Source organism: Camelus ferus, chromosome 14, assembly GCF_009834535.1.
Source record: "Camelus ferus isolate YT-003-E chromosome 14, BCGSAC_Cfer_1.0, whole genome shotgun sequence".
Taxonomy (NCBI): Eukaryota; Metazoa; Chordata; class Mammalia; order Artiodactyla; family Camelidae; genus Camelus; species Camelus ferus.
Window position 1 is genome coordinate 64,066,064 of NC_045709.1, and position 17,204 is coordinate 64,083,267.

Below are 17,204 nucleotides of genomic sequence, written 5' to 3' on the forward strand. Positions count from 1 at the left end.
TCTACAGCAAAGAAGTCACTATGGCCCTGAACCAGAGGAGTTTTGGTGGAGTGGTGGGTGTGAAAGCAAAATTGCAGTAGAATTTGGAGTTAATGGAAGGTGAATAAGGGAAGACAACTCTTGTCAAGAAATTTGGCTTTGAAAGAGAGGAAAGATACAGGGCACAGTTGAAGAGGGATGTATGGCTGGAGCAGAATTTCTTTCTTCCTGCGTCTGGCAAAAAAAAAAAAAAAAAAAAATATTGGATACAGTGGAATCAATAGGAAAGAAGACTTGAAGGGAGAAAATAGAGAAGAATCAATAGTTCAAGTCAAAGATAACCCAGAAGAGCATGTTGTCCAGTGAAGAGGTAGATATAGTGACCATAGTCAAGATGAAATATGCTTCATTGTAATGAGAAAGATGCCAAAGGTGCAACTGTAGATGGGTGAAATTGTACAGCTGTTTGATGAAACTTGAGGGACTAATTACCTATTTCCTCTGTGAAGTAGAAAGTAGAAAGGTGAAATCATCTGTTGAGAATTAATGGAAAATGGGAGACACAGAATGCTGTGGACAGTGGAGGATGTTTGAAATAACTGCTTTAAAGGAAAGAGAACAAGAACCAATTATGGAAAGGATACTAATGAATAATTTGAATATGTGTTTGAATGATTGTGTGATCTTCTAAATCACTACTCATATGCACAGATGCAGGCATGGAGAAAGGGGGCATATGAATCCTAACCAAGAATGAGATTTTGCTAGATATAAGGGATGAAAAAACAAACAAACAAACAAAAAAAAACAAGGCAAAGGAGATGAAGATACCAGAAAGACGGTGGTTGAAGTGGATAAAACATTACAATAGGGAAGATGTAAAAAACTTCTGATGAAAGAGAACTGCTGTGGAGAAATTGGAGGATTCTATAGATTCAAATATATAATAAGGTGGAGGAATTTTATTTAAATTAAAAGAGAGGGTTAGACAACGATGATCAGACAAAACTATTATTTTTGAAGTGGAGCAGCTATGACTGACTTTATGGTCCAAAGGGTGACTAACGAGGGAAGGAGGTTTAACAGTGGAAGTGAGAGGAAACTGGATGCAAGGTAACGGAATACTAGAGTATTGTCTGGACTAACCACATGGACAGTAAAGTAACCCAGAAGAGTGGCAGGCCTCAAGGAAGTAGGGAAGACTACAAGGAATATGCTGTAAAATATCCTTGTAAAATTTAAGAGAAACTTTAAGACTGACAGTGACAAAGAAAAGTACAGCAGAATGCAAACATGTCACTCTAAAACACTGTGGTGTGGAACACAATATTTTGTTTTCATTTCGCACTGTTCCTTAACATTTATTCATTTACTCACTGTCTCCAGATGAAAAATCACACAGGCCCCATGACTTTTCTGGTGAACCTTAAATTAATACTTTTTTAATTAAAAGTAAAAAACACATTTTATCAACTCTAAATATAAAAGCACTGTTTCAAACCAAAATCATTTTTTATTAATCTTCTCAGTCTCAACTATTATGCATCTTTAAATTAAATGGGCATTTAAAGTCATGCAACTGGTTTTATATGATTTAAAATTTTTCCCACTTTTGTTATCACAGTTTGAAAAGTGGTATCAATTGTATCTCATTACATCACTGTCTATTATTTTGTTATTTTTATTTTTTCATAAAAATAATTTATTATGTCATTATCTAGAGATAACTACTGTTAAAATTCCAGTACATATCTTTCACTTTTATATATGGGTATATGAATAGCTACATGTACAGTTTTAATTATGCTCATTTTTTAACATTTTTTGTTGAGCTATAGTCATTTTACAATGTTGTGTCAAATTCCAGTGTAGAACACAATTTTTCAATTATATGTGAACATATATTCATTGTCACATTTTTTCCTCTATGAGCTACCACAAGATCTTGTGTATATTTCTACATGCTATACAGTATAATCCCTCTACCCCCACCACACACAAAGATATGTGTTATAAGATGATTTATTACACTATAAGCATTTTCTTTATTACTAAATATTCTTCAAAAATATCATTTTTAGACACTGAATATTTTCCATCAAATATAATAATTTTTCACCTATTCTAATGTGGAGAATTTAGTCATTTCCCAATTTTTGTGCTCTTCTAAAAAAGAACTTCATTAAACACCTTGCCTTTATTATAAAATTTTACATGTAGTCGATGGTGAAAAAGTGTTAGTGCATTTAAAATGTAGTAAACAAAAAGATGGTTAGGACACTTTCAAAAGAAAATAAGCAACAAAACTTCTGTGAATGAACGGAAGAAAATGAGGAAAGGGGAAAGAACAAGTTCACAGTAGATGGAATATACAGCAAAGTTAGTCTGCACTGAGAAAATAGGTTACAGAATGTGTTGGTGCTTACCACAGATTTTCTGCAAAAGAAATTTTACTTGGTCTATCAGTTTTTGCTGTGTAACAAACCACACACAAAAAAAATTTCTCACAATTCTGTGCGTTAATAGGGCAGTTTGCATCTGGGCTGGCTTTGGCTTGGACTGGATGGATTCAGATGGCCTCAGTCACATATCTGGTGTTTTGGAAGGGACAGCTGGAGTCTCTCCCCATATGGTCACTCCTTTGTCAATGAGGCCATCCTAAGCTAATTTACATGATGTCAGAGAGTTCCTGGCATGTTTATGACAATCCCTTTGAATTTTTCCCGTAGTGCCTATCAAAGAGTAGGCAAAAGCAAATACTGGTTGGTCACCAGTCTGTTCATAGAATTGTTCCATTTCAGTTGTTGTAAGACTTTGGAATATGTAAGAATCACCTTTGGAGCTTCTTAGGAAACGTTCTGATGTGCGAGCTTCAGGTTCAGATATTCTCATTCAGTAGGCTGCAGAGGGGTGTAAGAATCTTATTCAAAATTAGCACCCTTAGGATATTCTGATTCATGTAGGCCAGATTTTGCAAAAACTATTCCATAAAGAATAGATGACGGATGATGATCTAAGCATTGGAAATGCTGGATTAAGAAGTTTTACAGGTAGAAGTCAGGAATGCAATTAGTGGGATATTAGGATTCAAGGCCAATGGAATGTGGAGAAACTGGAAAGAGTTATCCAGTTCTGGAACACTAAGGTCAGAGTAGAATTAGAAGGAAGAATGGCTCTTAGTTCTGATCCATCAAGTTAGTGTCATAAAGCTTTTTATATTCTCCTCTCTTAGGATCAAAGGCCAACTTCTATGATTACAGAGGCATGAGAAAGAAAATCGTCAAGAAGGACATTCCCTTAGGGTATTTGCCTAAGTTTTGTTTCAGGTGTAAAACACTAATCACATAAAATATTAAATCAGCCAAATGTCATCATTTCATCTTTAATCACTTCTGTCCACTCTTCTACCCTTGTCAAGTAGGAACACTGCCCTGAATCTTTAAGTAGCAAGAGTCTCCACACCAGATAGGAGAGATGATAGTTGTTCCCAGCACTGTGGAATAAAGAGAACACTTAGCATCTCCCCTGCCTTAGTCACATGAGGTATGGGAAAAAGAGAATTAAGTGTGCTTTAGGGCAGCAGTGTTTTCTGGAAAAAAAGCCATGTTTCAGCTTAGGTCAGTATATAAAATAAAAAGTCAAGGAAAAGTGTGAAGATGTTAACTGAGTGATTCAGAATCATAATCCAAGAATTAGTTGTTGAATGTTTTTTCTGCTACTCCATGACCACTGAAATTCAGAGCTTAGGATCCAGGACTCTCATTCACTGTAGAGAAAAAAAAGTAGTCAAATTAAAAACAGGGAGAAAAGACACCACATTTTCCATTTCTAGCTGCAAAAAGCCTGGGATTCAGATGTGAGGCAGAAAGTCCACCTATACTAGCCAAATAAGTTCTTCCCTGAAATCTCTGAACTAGTAAACACTTAGAATTTGTTGAAGAAAGAGAGTTGTAGAAAGAAAAAGTAATGTTAGAAGTACTCTGTGTGTGTGGTGGGGGTAGGGGCAGTATAAATTCACTGCCCCCACCTCCTGGTCTGGAATACACCTTCAAGTTCAGAATCGAAGAGTAGGGATCAGCTATACTTCTACACATGAGTTCAAAACACAGAAACAAAACCCTGGTGCTGAAGAGTAGAAATCTCATTATGAACGTGTGTGACATTTGAAGGTGTGTGATACTTAGGGATCACTCAGGTTGTGAGTCTGTAAATTGGTACCTGAAAACTTTCTTTGTCTCCAAATAAAGTATAAAAGTTAACTGAGAGAAAGCTATTGAGCCTGCTATGAGATGGCTTACTCAATATAGTCTGGACCCTCCTCACTGGAAGTCTTGTGATGATATCTGTCACGTATCAGTGGGTTATTGGCACCAGAAGGCAAAATAGAAATGTAATAATATAGCATATTCACCCTGCTATTCTTGTGCCCACGCACATGATTTCAGATGTTTTATATTCTGAAGACTCTAGAGAGTCCTATCTCTACAATGACCCTCTAGCAACAGGTATGGCTAGCAGAACTTCTAATTTAAGTAACTTCATTATTGAAGAGCAAAGAGAAAACCTCAGAAGTACATTTAAATCTTAACATGATTGAATTATAAGCCTATATTAAATAGAAATAACAGATTTGACTGAATTTACTTTGAATTGGCAAGATTACGCTTTCCATTACAGAGTGGAATAAGATTTAAAATAAAAGTTATATTGAATTATAGGAAAATACAGTTACATTTTTGCACACTTCAGTAGGAAAATATCTAAGTGCAACAAACAGAATAGAGTTAGGGTCAGGCATGTTAAAAAGAAACAAACAAACAAACAAACAAAACCGAGGCTAGATGGCCATCATTAAAAAGCCCACAAACAATAAATGTTGTACAGGGTGTGGAGAAAAGGGAAACCTCCTACACTAATGGTAGGAATGTAGTTTGGTTATGGAAACTATGTTATGGAAAACAGCATGGAGATTCCCTAAAAAAGCTGAAAATAGACTTACCCTATGATCCAGCAGTCCCACTCCTGGGCATATATCTGGAGGAAACTCTAATTCAAAAATATACATTCACCCCAGTGTTCATAGTGGAACTATTTACAATACCAAGACACAGGAGCAACCTAAATGTCAATCGACAGATGATTGGATGAGGAAGTCATAGTATATGTATATATACAATGGAATAATACTCAGCCATAAATAAAGATAAAATAATACCATTTTTAGTATGGATGCACCTGGAGATCATCACACTAAGTGAAGTAAGCCAGAAAGAGAAAGAAAAATACCATATGATATCACTTACATTTGAAATCTAAAAGCAAAAGACACAAATGAACTTATTTACAAACAGAGATAGACTCACAAACATAGAAAACAAATTTATGGTTACCAGGGGGGAATGGGGGTGAGGAGGCATAAATTGGAAATTCAGGATTTGCAGATACTAACTACTATAAATAAAATAAAAAAGTCCTACTGTATAACACAGGGAACTATATTTAATACTTTGTAATGGCCTATAATGAAAAAGAATATGAAAATGAATATATATGTAATTTGATTATACTTCAATTTAAGAAATAAAGGGAAAAAAAAAAAAAACTAGGAGAGAGATGAGGGGAAACCTGGCTCAGAAGAAAGGATAATATAGGTTGAACAGATGATTGAAAAAGCATACATCTTAAATGTAGAGCAGGAAAATATAGAGTAGGGGGTTTTAGGCTAAACAAAACAACTTCTTATGGTCCCATAGAGGTGGGAACTTGGGAGAAGAAGATACTACTCAAGACACTTATGGTTTATTTGTAAGTTAAGTTACACAAATGATTCAAGTCTATACATATTTTTACTCTGGGTCTTCTGAAAAGTACTATTTATGTTTGGCTGAATTCAAGAGCTTAAGGATGAAGATAAAGGCTCAAGATCATAGGTATTTAATTTTAAAGCTTCATGAAGGATCCAGGAGTTGACCATAATGGTGGTAGTACAATATTTCATGAATTCTAAGATGTAAAATTTTGCACATGTATCATCTCTGAAATAGAAATAAACTTTATGCTTGGAATTGACATTTTTTTTACTGTCTTAGTTTTACATGTTATAATCAATGACATCTAAGTTTCAACAAAATACAATATGTATTACATAGACTTTTATTGAAGACACCAGTTTTATACCTATTTTCCTTTCTATTGAAATGCAGTCAAGTTATTGACTCTTGTACTCAAATCATCTATAATGTACTATGAAGACACAACTGAACAGTAGGTGTTTGCAAAAGGCTCTATGTGGCTTGGAATGCAGTTGTAGATCAGAGATAATTAACTTATGCTCAAGACCTTGACTGCATTAAAATCTTATTTATAATAAATGCAGTAATATATGCCTCAAGACTAATGTTTTATTATGAGCACTATATTTCACAGAAAATATTCTAGAATTTTGGAAGCTTTTTAAAAATTAGAATAAAATAACTAAATAATGCTATTCATTTGTACATTTCACGTTACAAACTCATATGGACTGCAATTACATAATAAACTGTATTAATTATTTTTATATTTGGAAGTATCAATTGAATTATGATCTTTTTATTATCATTTAAAAATCTATTTTTTGTCTCCATTAAAAAAGAGTCTTTCTTTCTTTTTAACAGAGAAGAAAAGCACTTAGAATTTGTAGATATTCATCAGGAAATGTTAGGTGCCTTGATAGAATGGTTTTTAAAATTTAGGACTTTTGATGACTCAGGGGTAATTTTTTCTACACTCTAAATATTTTCCAGAGGTTTGTCTGTAATGAGAAAATTAAACTAGTGTCTACCACCTTTACATTAAAAACTTTAAAAACTCATTTTCTTTCAGGTTTGACATTAATTTTTCAAATTTTATATTTATAATCCTGACAATTCTAACAGTTATTTCTAAAGGATCTTTGAAAAGTGATTAGTTCCATTTACAATCTTAGAAGAAAGACATTAAATCCTACCACAAAATGAAATAACTTTTTTATTATGTTAAATATGTAACCTCACATTTCCAATTTAAAGTCTATTTTGAGGAATGGATTTTAAATATTAGCAAATAGATTAGAGAATATTATGAAAAACTATATGGAAGTGGAACAGATAACCTAGAGGAGATGGAAAAGTTTCTGGAAACCCACAGTCTAGCAAGACTGAATCAAGAAGAAACTGACCACTTGAACAAACCTATCACTAGAAATGAAATCCAATTAGCAATAAAAAACCTCCCTACAAATAAAAGTCCAGGACTAGACGGCTTCACCAGGGAATTCTACAAAGAAGAACTCATATCAGTTGTTCTCAAACTCTTCCAGAAGATTGAAAAGGAGGGAATACTCCCAAACTCATTTTTGGCATCATATTTTTAAAAACACTCAATACTCATTTCTGATTTTTCTTGAATGTGATATTGAATTATTTTCAGGCAGGTTAATTATGATTCTGTACTTATATCCCTAAGTGAAGTCAAATAAAATGAATATTAATTTCTTCTCTTATAATTTTTGTTTCTTTTTCTTTATTTATTGTATTCTTTAAAAGTTTCACAATCTCAAGGACATGCTCAAAGTGTGAAATAAAACCTTCCATCTGTTTTATCCTTTGAAACAATTAGAAAGGACTGAATTTAGAGAAGGTTAAGTGGAGGCATCTTGTATGGCTGTTCCTAAATGTCTGGCCAATGTCAGCCCTCTGGAGTTAAGTGTCTCCCAGGTACCAGTCTGCCTTAGTATCCTATCTACTAAGTCATTGCCCTTGAGCAGCCTGTGTGAGGGACACCCTTGGTACAAACCACAAATGTAGTGCTGGATTTCAAAGCACAGCACCTAGAGCCCTTCAGTATATATTTGGTTATATTCTCTGTAGGAAAACCAAAAAAAAAAAAAAAAAAAAAAAAATCCAAAAAAAAACCTCTTAACACAAAATAAGTGCTAGAAAAACTAAAATGAAATAAAAATGTGCAGACTGTTCCTAGGGCCACTCCCTAGATATTCTATTTACAAAGACAATGTCTCCATTCACATGGAGAACAGAATGCACAGTGTTTTCCATCTGTAGTTTTAAATTTGTTTTGAAGGAAGGCAGTATCTCTGAATCTCCAGACTCTCCAGGGGCCTTGTTGTCACATGTGCTTTAGCAGCAGCATGCTTTTGAAGGGATATGCTTTCTGTTGTTCATGTTTTTTTTTTTTTTCTGAGGAAATCCATGCTTATTCTGTACTACAGCAATGTAGAAGGTAGGCTGTATTCTATAAAAGATTGATGTGATTCCCACACAAAATTTTTCTCAGTAGGGCTTTGTTCTGGGTTAAAGGAGAATGTTATATAGAAGATACATATACACACACACTCCTCACCCAGGGAGGATGTATCATCAGTGACAGGTGACCAGCTGGGTGATCTGGTCTCCATTTCAGCCAGGAATAGAGACAGGACTGACTGGTATTGGTGGAAAATCTGATTCTTCTTTGATAAAAACTGTCCCTAGTGATAAATCTCTTCACAAACTGTCTGTCTTCATCTCCACAAAGGTCTATCCAGGACTTCTATTTGATTTTAGAACATACTGAGATAATTATGTATTTCTTTACCTGTCTCTAAAGGAGCATATAGGATACACCATCTATAATCTTTTGAGCTTCTGTCTTTTCATGAGCATTAACATTTCCGTTACAAAAGATCACTTGAAATGTGTCTATAATAATTTTATAATTTCCATAAATTAAATGACATGAAATCTATATCAAACCATTGCTCCTTTTTGCCCTTGTATTCACCAAAATAAATCATTTTTCTAATTTTACTTGAAATAGAATTGGTGCCTTTTTGTTACGGTATTATTGTAATAATGCTTAATATTTAATAATATCACCTTTGAAATCTGGCTTTTAATTATTTTAATGTTAATCATGCTCACTCCTAAAGGTAACTGTTCATTTACTTTAGCCTTTAATAAAAGGACCTGCCGCTGGACTTAGGAAGAGAGGTAGGAGGTTGATGTTTTAAATAATAAGTACAATTTCAGGCAAGTGTTTGCCTGACATTTTTAATGCAAAACTTTAAGCACATTTTCTGAAAAAAAGGAAGAGGAAAATTGTTCAAAGAGGCAGCAACTTCTATTCAAAGAGAAAAAGTATTCAGTTCTTTTGAGAAGCCTCTTCAGTGTGTTATGACCCCACAGTAAAATAATTGGGCTATCTTCTAATATTTTGATAATTTAGAATATTTACTCTTTGAAACTTTTTTGTCTCTTCATGTTTGGATTTATCTGTAACAGATATGGAACCAGCATATTTGTAATATTACCTCCTAGTACTTTATATCTTATGGTCTGATAGCAGGTACTTATATCAAGGAGCTACATTTAGCTCTGGTCATGTCAGTAATCTAGATCATTTATAATAATCTATCTTCTATCTCTTTAAATAATTTTTCAATTTCTGTAGTAATTTCTAAAATTGGCATATCAGCTTTATTCCTTTCTACTTGGTACTGTGACTTAATGAACTTGAGGCTTATTTCTTCATCCTTAGAATTGCTTTCAAAAAAATAAAAAGTCAGCCTTAGAACAAACACATATTGCTTTTTTCCCAGCTTTACTGAAATATAATTGACTTACAAATTGTGTAAGTTTAAGGTGTATAACATGATCATTTGAGACACATATATATTGTAGAATGATTACCACAATAAGTTAGTTAACATATCTATCACATGATTAATTATTTTTCTTTTTTTGTGGTGAGAATATTTAAGATCTACTCACTTAGCAACTTGGAGTATATAATTCAGTATTGTTAACTATAGTCATCATACTGTACATTAGATCTCCAGAACTTATTTATATTATAACTGAAAGTTTTTACACTATAACATCTCCCCATTTCCCACCTCTGCCTGTATCAACTACCATTCTATACCCTCATACTATGAGTTATGCTTTTTTAGATTCCACATATAAGTGATGTCATACAGTGTTTGACTTCCTCTTTATGAAATATTTCACTTAGCATAATACCCTCAAGATCCATACATGTTGAAGTAAAGGTAGCATTTCCATCCATCTTTTTTTATAAGTTAATGATATTCCATTGCGTATGTTTACATCATACACACACACACACACACTACAATATATATATCCCATTTTCTTGCATTTTCTTTATCCATTCATCCACTGATGGACACTTAGGTTGTTTCCATGTCTTGACTATTGTGAATAATGCTGCAACAAATATGTTGATGCAGATTTTCTCTTCAAGATTGTAATTTAATTACCTTTGGATATTTACCCTGAAGTGGGATTGCTGGATCATATTGTGGTTCTACTTTTAATTTTTTGAGGAACCTGAATACTGTTTTCCATAGATCTGTACCAATGTACATTCCTACCAACAGTGAAAAAAGATTCCTCTTTCACCACAACCTCATCATTTGCTATCTTTTGTCTTTTTGATAACAGCCATTTTAACAGATGTGAGATGATATTTCATTGTGATTTTGATTTGCTTTTCCCTGATAAATAGTGACGTTGACCATCTTTTTATGCATCTGTGGGACATTTGCATATCTTCTTTGGAAAAATGTATAGTCTTTTGCCTATTTTTAATTGAATTATTTGTTTTTTCCTGTTGAGTTGTATGAATTCCTTTGGTATTTTGAATATTAACTCCTTATCATATATATGATTTGCAAATATTTTCCCTCATTTCTTAGATTGCTTTTTTATTTTGTTCACCATTTTCCTTACTGTGTAGAAGCTTTTCGATTTAGTCCCACTTGTTTATTTCTGCTTTTGTATGTTGTGCTTCTGGTGTCATATCCAAAATATCATTGCCAAGACTAATGTCAAAGAATTTTCCCCCCTATTTTTTTTAGGTGTTTTATAGTTTCCAGTTTTACATTTGTATCTTTAATCCATTCTAAGGTAATTTTTTCAAATGATGTAAGATGGGGGCTCAGTTTTATTCCTTTGTATGTGAATATCCAATTATTCTATCACCATTTATTGAAGAGACTATAGTTGATCGAATATGCGAGGATTAATTTCTGAGCTCTCAATTCTGTTCTAGTGGTCTAGTGCCTGTTGAAATGTCAGTGCCATGCTGTTTTGATTACTATAGTTTTGTAATATATTTTGAAATCAGAAAGAGTCATGCCTCCAGATTTGTTCTTCATTCTCAAGATTGCTTTGGCCATTTGGGGTCTTTTATGGTTATATATGGATTTTAGGATTACTTTTATTTAGATAGAAGTTGCCATTAGAATTTTGATAGGAATTGCATTGAATCTATAGATGGCTTTGGGTAATATGGAAATTTTAGCAATATTTATTCCTCCTATCCAAGAACTTAATATATTTTTCATTTTATTTGTGTCTTCTTAAATATATTTTATCAAAGTCATAATTTTCAATGTACAGGTCTTTCACCTCCTTGGTTAAACTTATTCCTAAATATTTTATTGATTTTGATGCTGATATAAATGTCATTGTTTTCTTTATTTCTTTTTTAGATAGTTTGTTGTTAATGTATAGCAACATGAATGACTTTTATGTCTTATATGTTTATTATACCCTGTAACTTTTCAGTAAAAATTCAAACCTAAGAGGTTTTTGGTGGAGTTCTTCAGTGGAATTGTATACATTTTGCTAAAAGTTATTTTAGAAACATTATGTTGCCATATTTTTGCAATTCTGAGGTGTGCTTCCATTTCTTGAGAGAAGGTAAGATAGTTTACTCAACAAGAATAAGAGAAAGAGCACCATGAAGTTCTTTGGTTTATGGCATGTCTATATAAATCAGAATTCTTCTCCAGAGCAATACAAACTTCTGGATAAATAATGTTCCATCTAAGATTAGAAAAGAACTACTCTGGAAGCCCTATTAAATATGCTCTTTCCCTGTTACAGTAATTTACTGTACAATAGATCATATCATATTTGCCAATGTATTTTTAAATACTTTGCTGAAGCCACAGGAAATATTATCAAATGGTTATCTTTTATATCAACTCTCCACAAATATGGAAAATAAAGTACTATTTTTATAAAAAGAAAATTATATATGGCATATATGGCATTTTTTTATGATCTAACTGTAATAGGAAGAACTTCAGGAATGAAAAGTGCAAGACACCTTAAGAGAGTTTTTATGAACTTCCACTCAAAATGGTTTCTGAATGTAATCAGTTATGTAGCCTTCCCACTGAATTGTCTTATACAAAGAAAGAAAAAAGATGATCAAATACCAAATACCAAAAACTAAATGTAAAGGTCAACCTCATACTAAAATATGGGCTCCTTAGCCAAAATAGAAGACACATAGAAATGAATTTAAAACATAAACAAATAAAGGGATCTGTCTCATGGGAAATAAACACTTTTGGACCTATGAAATATTTTTAAGTAGGAAGACATTGCACAGTTTCATAATGTTTATCATTGAACTCAAAAGACCAGGGTTTATCCCACTGAAGAAGCATAGGCAGCTGTTCTTCTATTCCAAAATGGTATCTGCTCTTCCAATATCAAATAAATTAGTTAGAATTTACTCCCTCACAGCTAACATCCCACCATCTTTCTACATTATTTTGCAAAGAAAACCCTCAAGAAAATAAGTTAACTCAGTTGTTCACCATTTCCCCTTCTAATGTCCAAGAGACTCTTCTCATTTCATATCTAACTTGACATCTTAGCATGGTCTGGTATCAGTTGAGCATGTCCTCTTTTAGAATCTCTTGATTTATATGAAATCATGCTTTCTGATTTATTATTAACTTTTTATCACTCCTTGATAACTAACATTTACCAGTATTTTCTTTGTTAATAAGGTCTGTGTTAAATTTTGAAGAAAACAAAACTTAGGTTAAGCAAAACAGGCTGTCTAGGTGACTCAATGTCAAACACTATGATCGTGAGTACTATGTTTTTCCTTTTTCACTGTGTGATATTTTCATTAATTCTTTATTTTATTCAACCATATGTTATAAGGACAAGAAGCAGAAAATTTTCAAAGAAAATAAATAAGCAAAATAATAAAGAAAACTATCCTGGGATGGTAACAACTCAAAAGAAATGATGTATGCTATGAGAAAAATTACATTGTCAAAATCCAAAGAAATCTAAAGATTAAATGTGCTCCTTATCAAATTATCCATGAGATTTTTTTTTCACAGAAGTAGAACAGATAATTCTAAATTTATATGGAACCACAAAAGACCTAGACTTGCCAAAGCAATCCTGAGGGAAAAGAACAAAGCTGAAGGCATAATCCTCCCAGATTACAGAAAATACTGCCAAGCTACAGCTATCAAAACAGCCTGTTATTGGCACAAAAGCAGGTATATGGATCAATGGAACAGACTAGAGAGCCCAGAAATAAACTGACAGACTTATGGTCAATTAACCTTCAACAAAGGAGGTGAGAACATATAATGGAGAAAAGGCAGTATCTTCAGCAAGTGGTGTTGGGAAAGCTGGACAGCCACATTTAAATCAATGAAGTTAGAATACTCTCTCACACCATACACAAAAATAAACTTAAAATGGCTTAAAGACATAAACATAAGACAGGATGCCATAAAACTCCTAGAAGAGAATATAGACAAAACATTTTCTGACATAAACTGTAACAATGTTTTCTTAGGTCAGTCTCCCAAGGCAAAAGAAATAAAAGCAAAAATAAACAAATGGGACTTAATTAAACTTATAAGCTTTTGCACAGCAAAGGAACCCATAAGTAAAACAAAACAACAACCTATGGAATGGGAGAAAATATTTGCAAATGATGCAACCAACAAGGGATTAATTTCCAAAATATACAAAGAGCTCGTACAGCTTAAAAAAATTTTTTTAATTAAAAATGAGCAGAAGATCTTAATAGACATTTCTTCAAAGACATACAGATGGCCAATAGACAAATGAAAAGATGCTCAATATTTCTAATTATTAGAGGAGTGCAAATCAAAACTACAATGAGACATTACCTCATACCAGTCAGAATGGTCATCACCAAAATTCTACACATAATAAAGGCTGTAGAGGGTGTGGAGGAAAGGGAACCCTCCTGCACTGTTGGTGGGAGTGTAAATTGGTGCATTCACAATGGAGAACCATACAGAGGTTCCTTACAAAACTGGAAATAGAGCTACCATGTGATCCAGCAACCCTATTTCTGGGTATATAGCTGGAAAAGATGAAAACTCTAATTAGAAAAAACACATGCACCCCAATGTTTGTAGCAGTGCTATTTACAAAAACCAAGACATGGAGGCAACCTAAGTGTTCATGGAAGATGAATAGATTAAAAAGATATATGAGATGTATATGTATATACGTATGTATGTGTGTGTATATATACATATTGTATATAATATTGTATATGTAATATATTTTATATATATATATATATATATATATATATATATATATATATATAATGGAATTCTACTCAGACATAAAAAAGACAGAAATAATGCTATTTGCATGGATGAATCTAGAGATTATCATATTAAGTGAAGTAAGTCAGACAAAGACAAATATCATATGATATCACTTATATGCAGAATCTAAAAATAAATGATACAAATGAACTTCTTTACAAACCAGAAATAGTTTCATAGAAAACAAACTTATGGTTGCCAAACAGAAAAGGGGGGAGAAATAAGTTAGGAGTTTGGGATTAATAGAAACACATTACTGTATATAAAATAGATAACAAGAACATAGCGTATAGCACAGGGAACTATATTCAATATCTTATATGTAACTGAATCACTTTGCCATACACCTGAAACTAATACAACATTGTAAACCAATTGTACTTCAATATTTTTTAAAATAGTAATAAAAAGTTTAACTGGGAATAAAGAGAGCTACTGAAGAAATAACTCTTGTTACTCATGAAACATGAGTTAAAATAAAAAGCTGGTAATAAGAAAGTTTTTGTGTTCCTTTTCGAATGAGTAAAAACTAGAAAGGCCCTAAAGCCTGAGGGCCATATGAACTCAGAGTATCTGAGGAAATAATAAATGTGAAATGAAAGGGGAATAGAAGGGCATATAGTTTTTTCTTTAAGGCATATAGTTGCGAGATAAACAGAGACATGCAGGTCATGGTAAGACTAGTGTTTACTACAAACATGGTGAGAAACAATCACAAGTATTTAAACAAAGAATTAATAAGACATGATTCCATTAACTACTCTGGAGAGAGAGTGAACCTGTGGAATGCTGGGGACTTGGGAAAGCAAGACTTGTATTTTGAGTATGCTGAAATGAGGATGCCTTTCAGATAACCAAGCAGAACTGACAGAAGATATGTATATGACCATATCTGGTCAAGGAAGAAGTCAAAACTGCATATAAATCTGACAGTTATCCATTTAAATTATTTTTAAATCCATGGAAAATACATTAACTCAGTTTTAAAAAGGTAGATAGAAAAGAAGTCCAAGACCAGGACCCTGGGGTTCACCAATACATCAAGGTCTAGGAGAAAAGTAGGAGACAGCAGAGGAGACTAATATAGGTGGAATGTCCATTGAAATGGAAGAAAAACCACAAATAAGTGCAATAAATGGTGTTATGAAAATAAAGTGTTAAAGGTATTTCAATACTAAATGGGTAAAGAATTTTGTTTAAGTTTGCTGGGATATTAACTACTGGATTGGCAAACGGAAATATTTCAGATCATGAAAAGAACAATTTGAGTAAAGTGGTAAAGATAAAAGTTTACACGGAATGAGTTAAAAAGATAATAGGAATATGAGCAATGTAAGTCTGAAAAATTGCTTATCATTCATTCTCCAGAGACTCCACTCCAATGACAAAAAAAGAAATTGTTTTAAAGGAGAGAACAAAATATAGAGTGTGAAAGAAATAGCAGATGCAAAATTCTAGATAAAGAAAAAAGCTGAAAAAGTGTCAACCGAATGAGCAGACCTGGAAAAACAAGTCAACTGGCTATGGGAAAAACTCCCTAACACTCCATGTACCGAACAATATTGGTATTTTTGAAGGTGGTTGAAACAGGTGGTGAGAATGGAAATATTGGTTGAAATACTATTTGAAAGACAATAGGTCCCCAGATTCCCTCCCTGTCTCTGCCCAGCTGGAGGACTGCTGCTCCAACACAGAAGACAAAGAAGATTACTTTCCAGTAAGGTTGAATGAGAATGATTATGAAATAGGGAATATACAGCACAGTAAGAATAGAAGTGATGTATTGAAACAGGGATGATTAAGTGAAAAATATATCCTGAATGTTAAAATCCCAAGCTCCTTTTCTCCACTTGTAACCTGGTGCACCAGAATGAAACTTCATAATATGATGGTGGCCTATCCAGGAGGAGAGCAGTATGGGAAATAGGAAGTGGTCAGCAAGGTTTCACAAGAGAAAGAAGTCAAGAAGAATTCCAGTTTTTGGTGTAAACAAATACAAGAATAAAGTCACCATTTTGTGAGATAGGAAAGAGTGTGTGGAAATAAAAAGGTTTTGGGGGTGTATGAAATAAGGTGAGCATTGGAAATGAAGGTTTAGATGTTGACAGTTGGAACATATAGCTCTAAAGTTTTAACGTGAGCACTAAGCTAGAAATATACATGGAATTCATTAGTATACAGTTAGTATTAAAAACCATGAGGCTGGTTGTGATTAACTGGGAATTAACTACATACAAAGTTGCATGCATTGAACCTAGAACACACCAACACAGGGAGGTCAAGGGAAAGGAGACACCAACAAATTTTATCCTCCAATTGAGGAGGCAATCTTATTGAGGAGACAATAGGACATGGGATACTGAGAATAGAAAATAGGGATGCATTATTGCCCCTCTTGAGTGCACCTTTGTTTCAGAAATTAGAAGCCAGGGTGATGCTAAAGTGAGGATTATAGAAGTAATGTTGTTAAGAGAGGAGATGATGGTGTAATATTTCTATAAGGGAGTTTTAATGGCTTTATTAAAATATAGTTCACATAGCATACAGTTCAACTATTTTAAACACATAGTTCAACTGCTTTTTAATGTTATAACAGAATTTCACAATCATCACAATCAATTTTAGAATATTTTTTATTACCTCACAAAGAAGCTCAAGCCCATGTCACTCCCTCCCATCTCCACGCTTCCAGCCTTAGACAATTATTAATCTACTATCTTTCTCTATGGTTTTACATATTCTGTATATTTCATCTAAATGG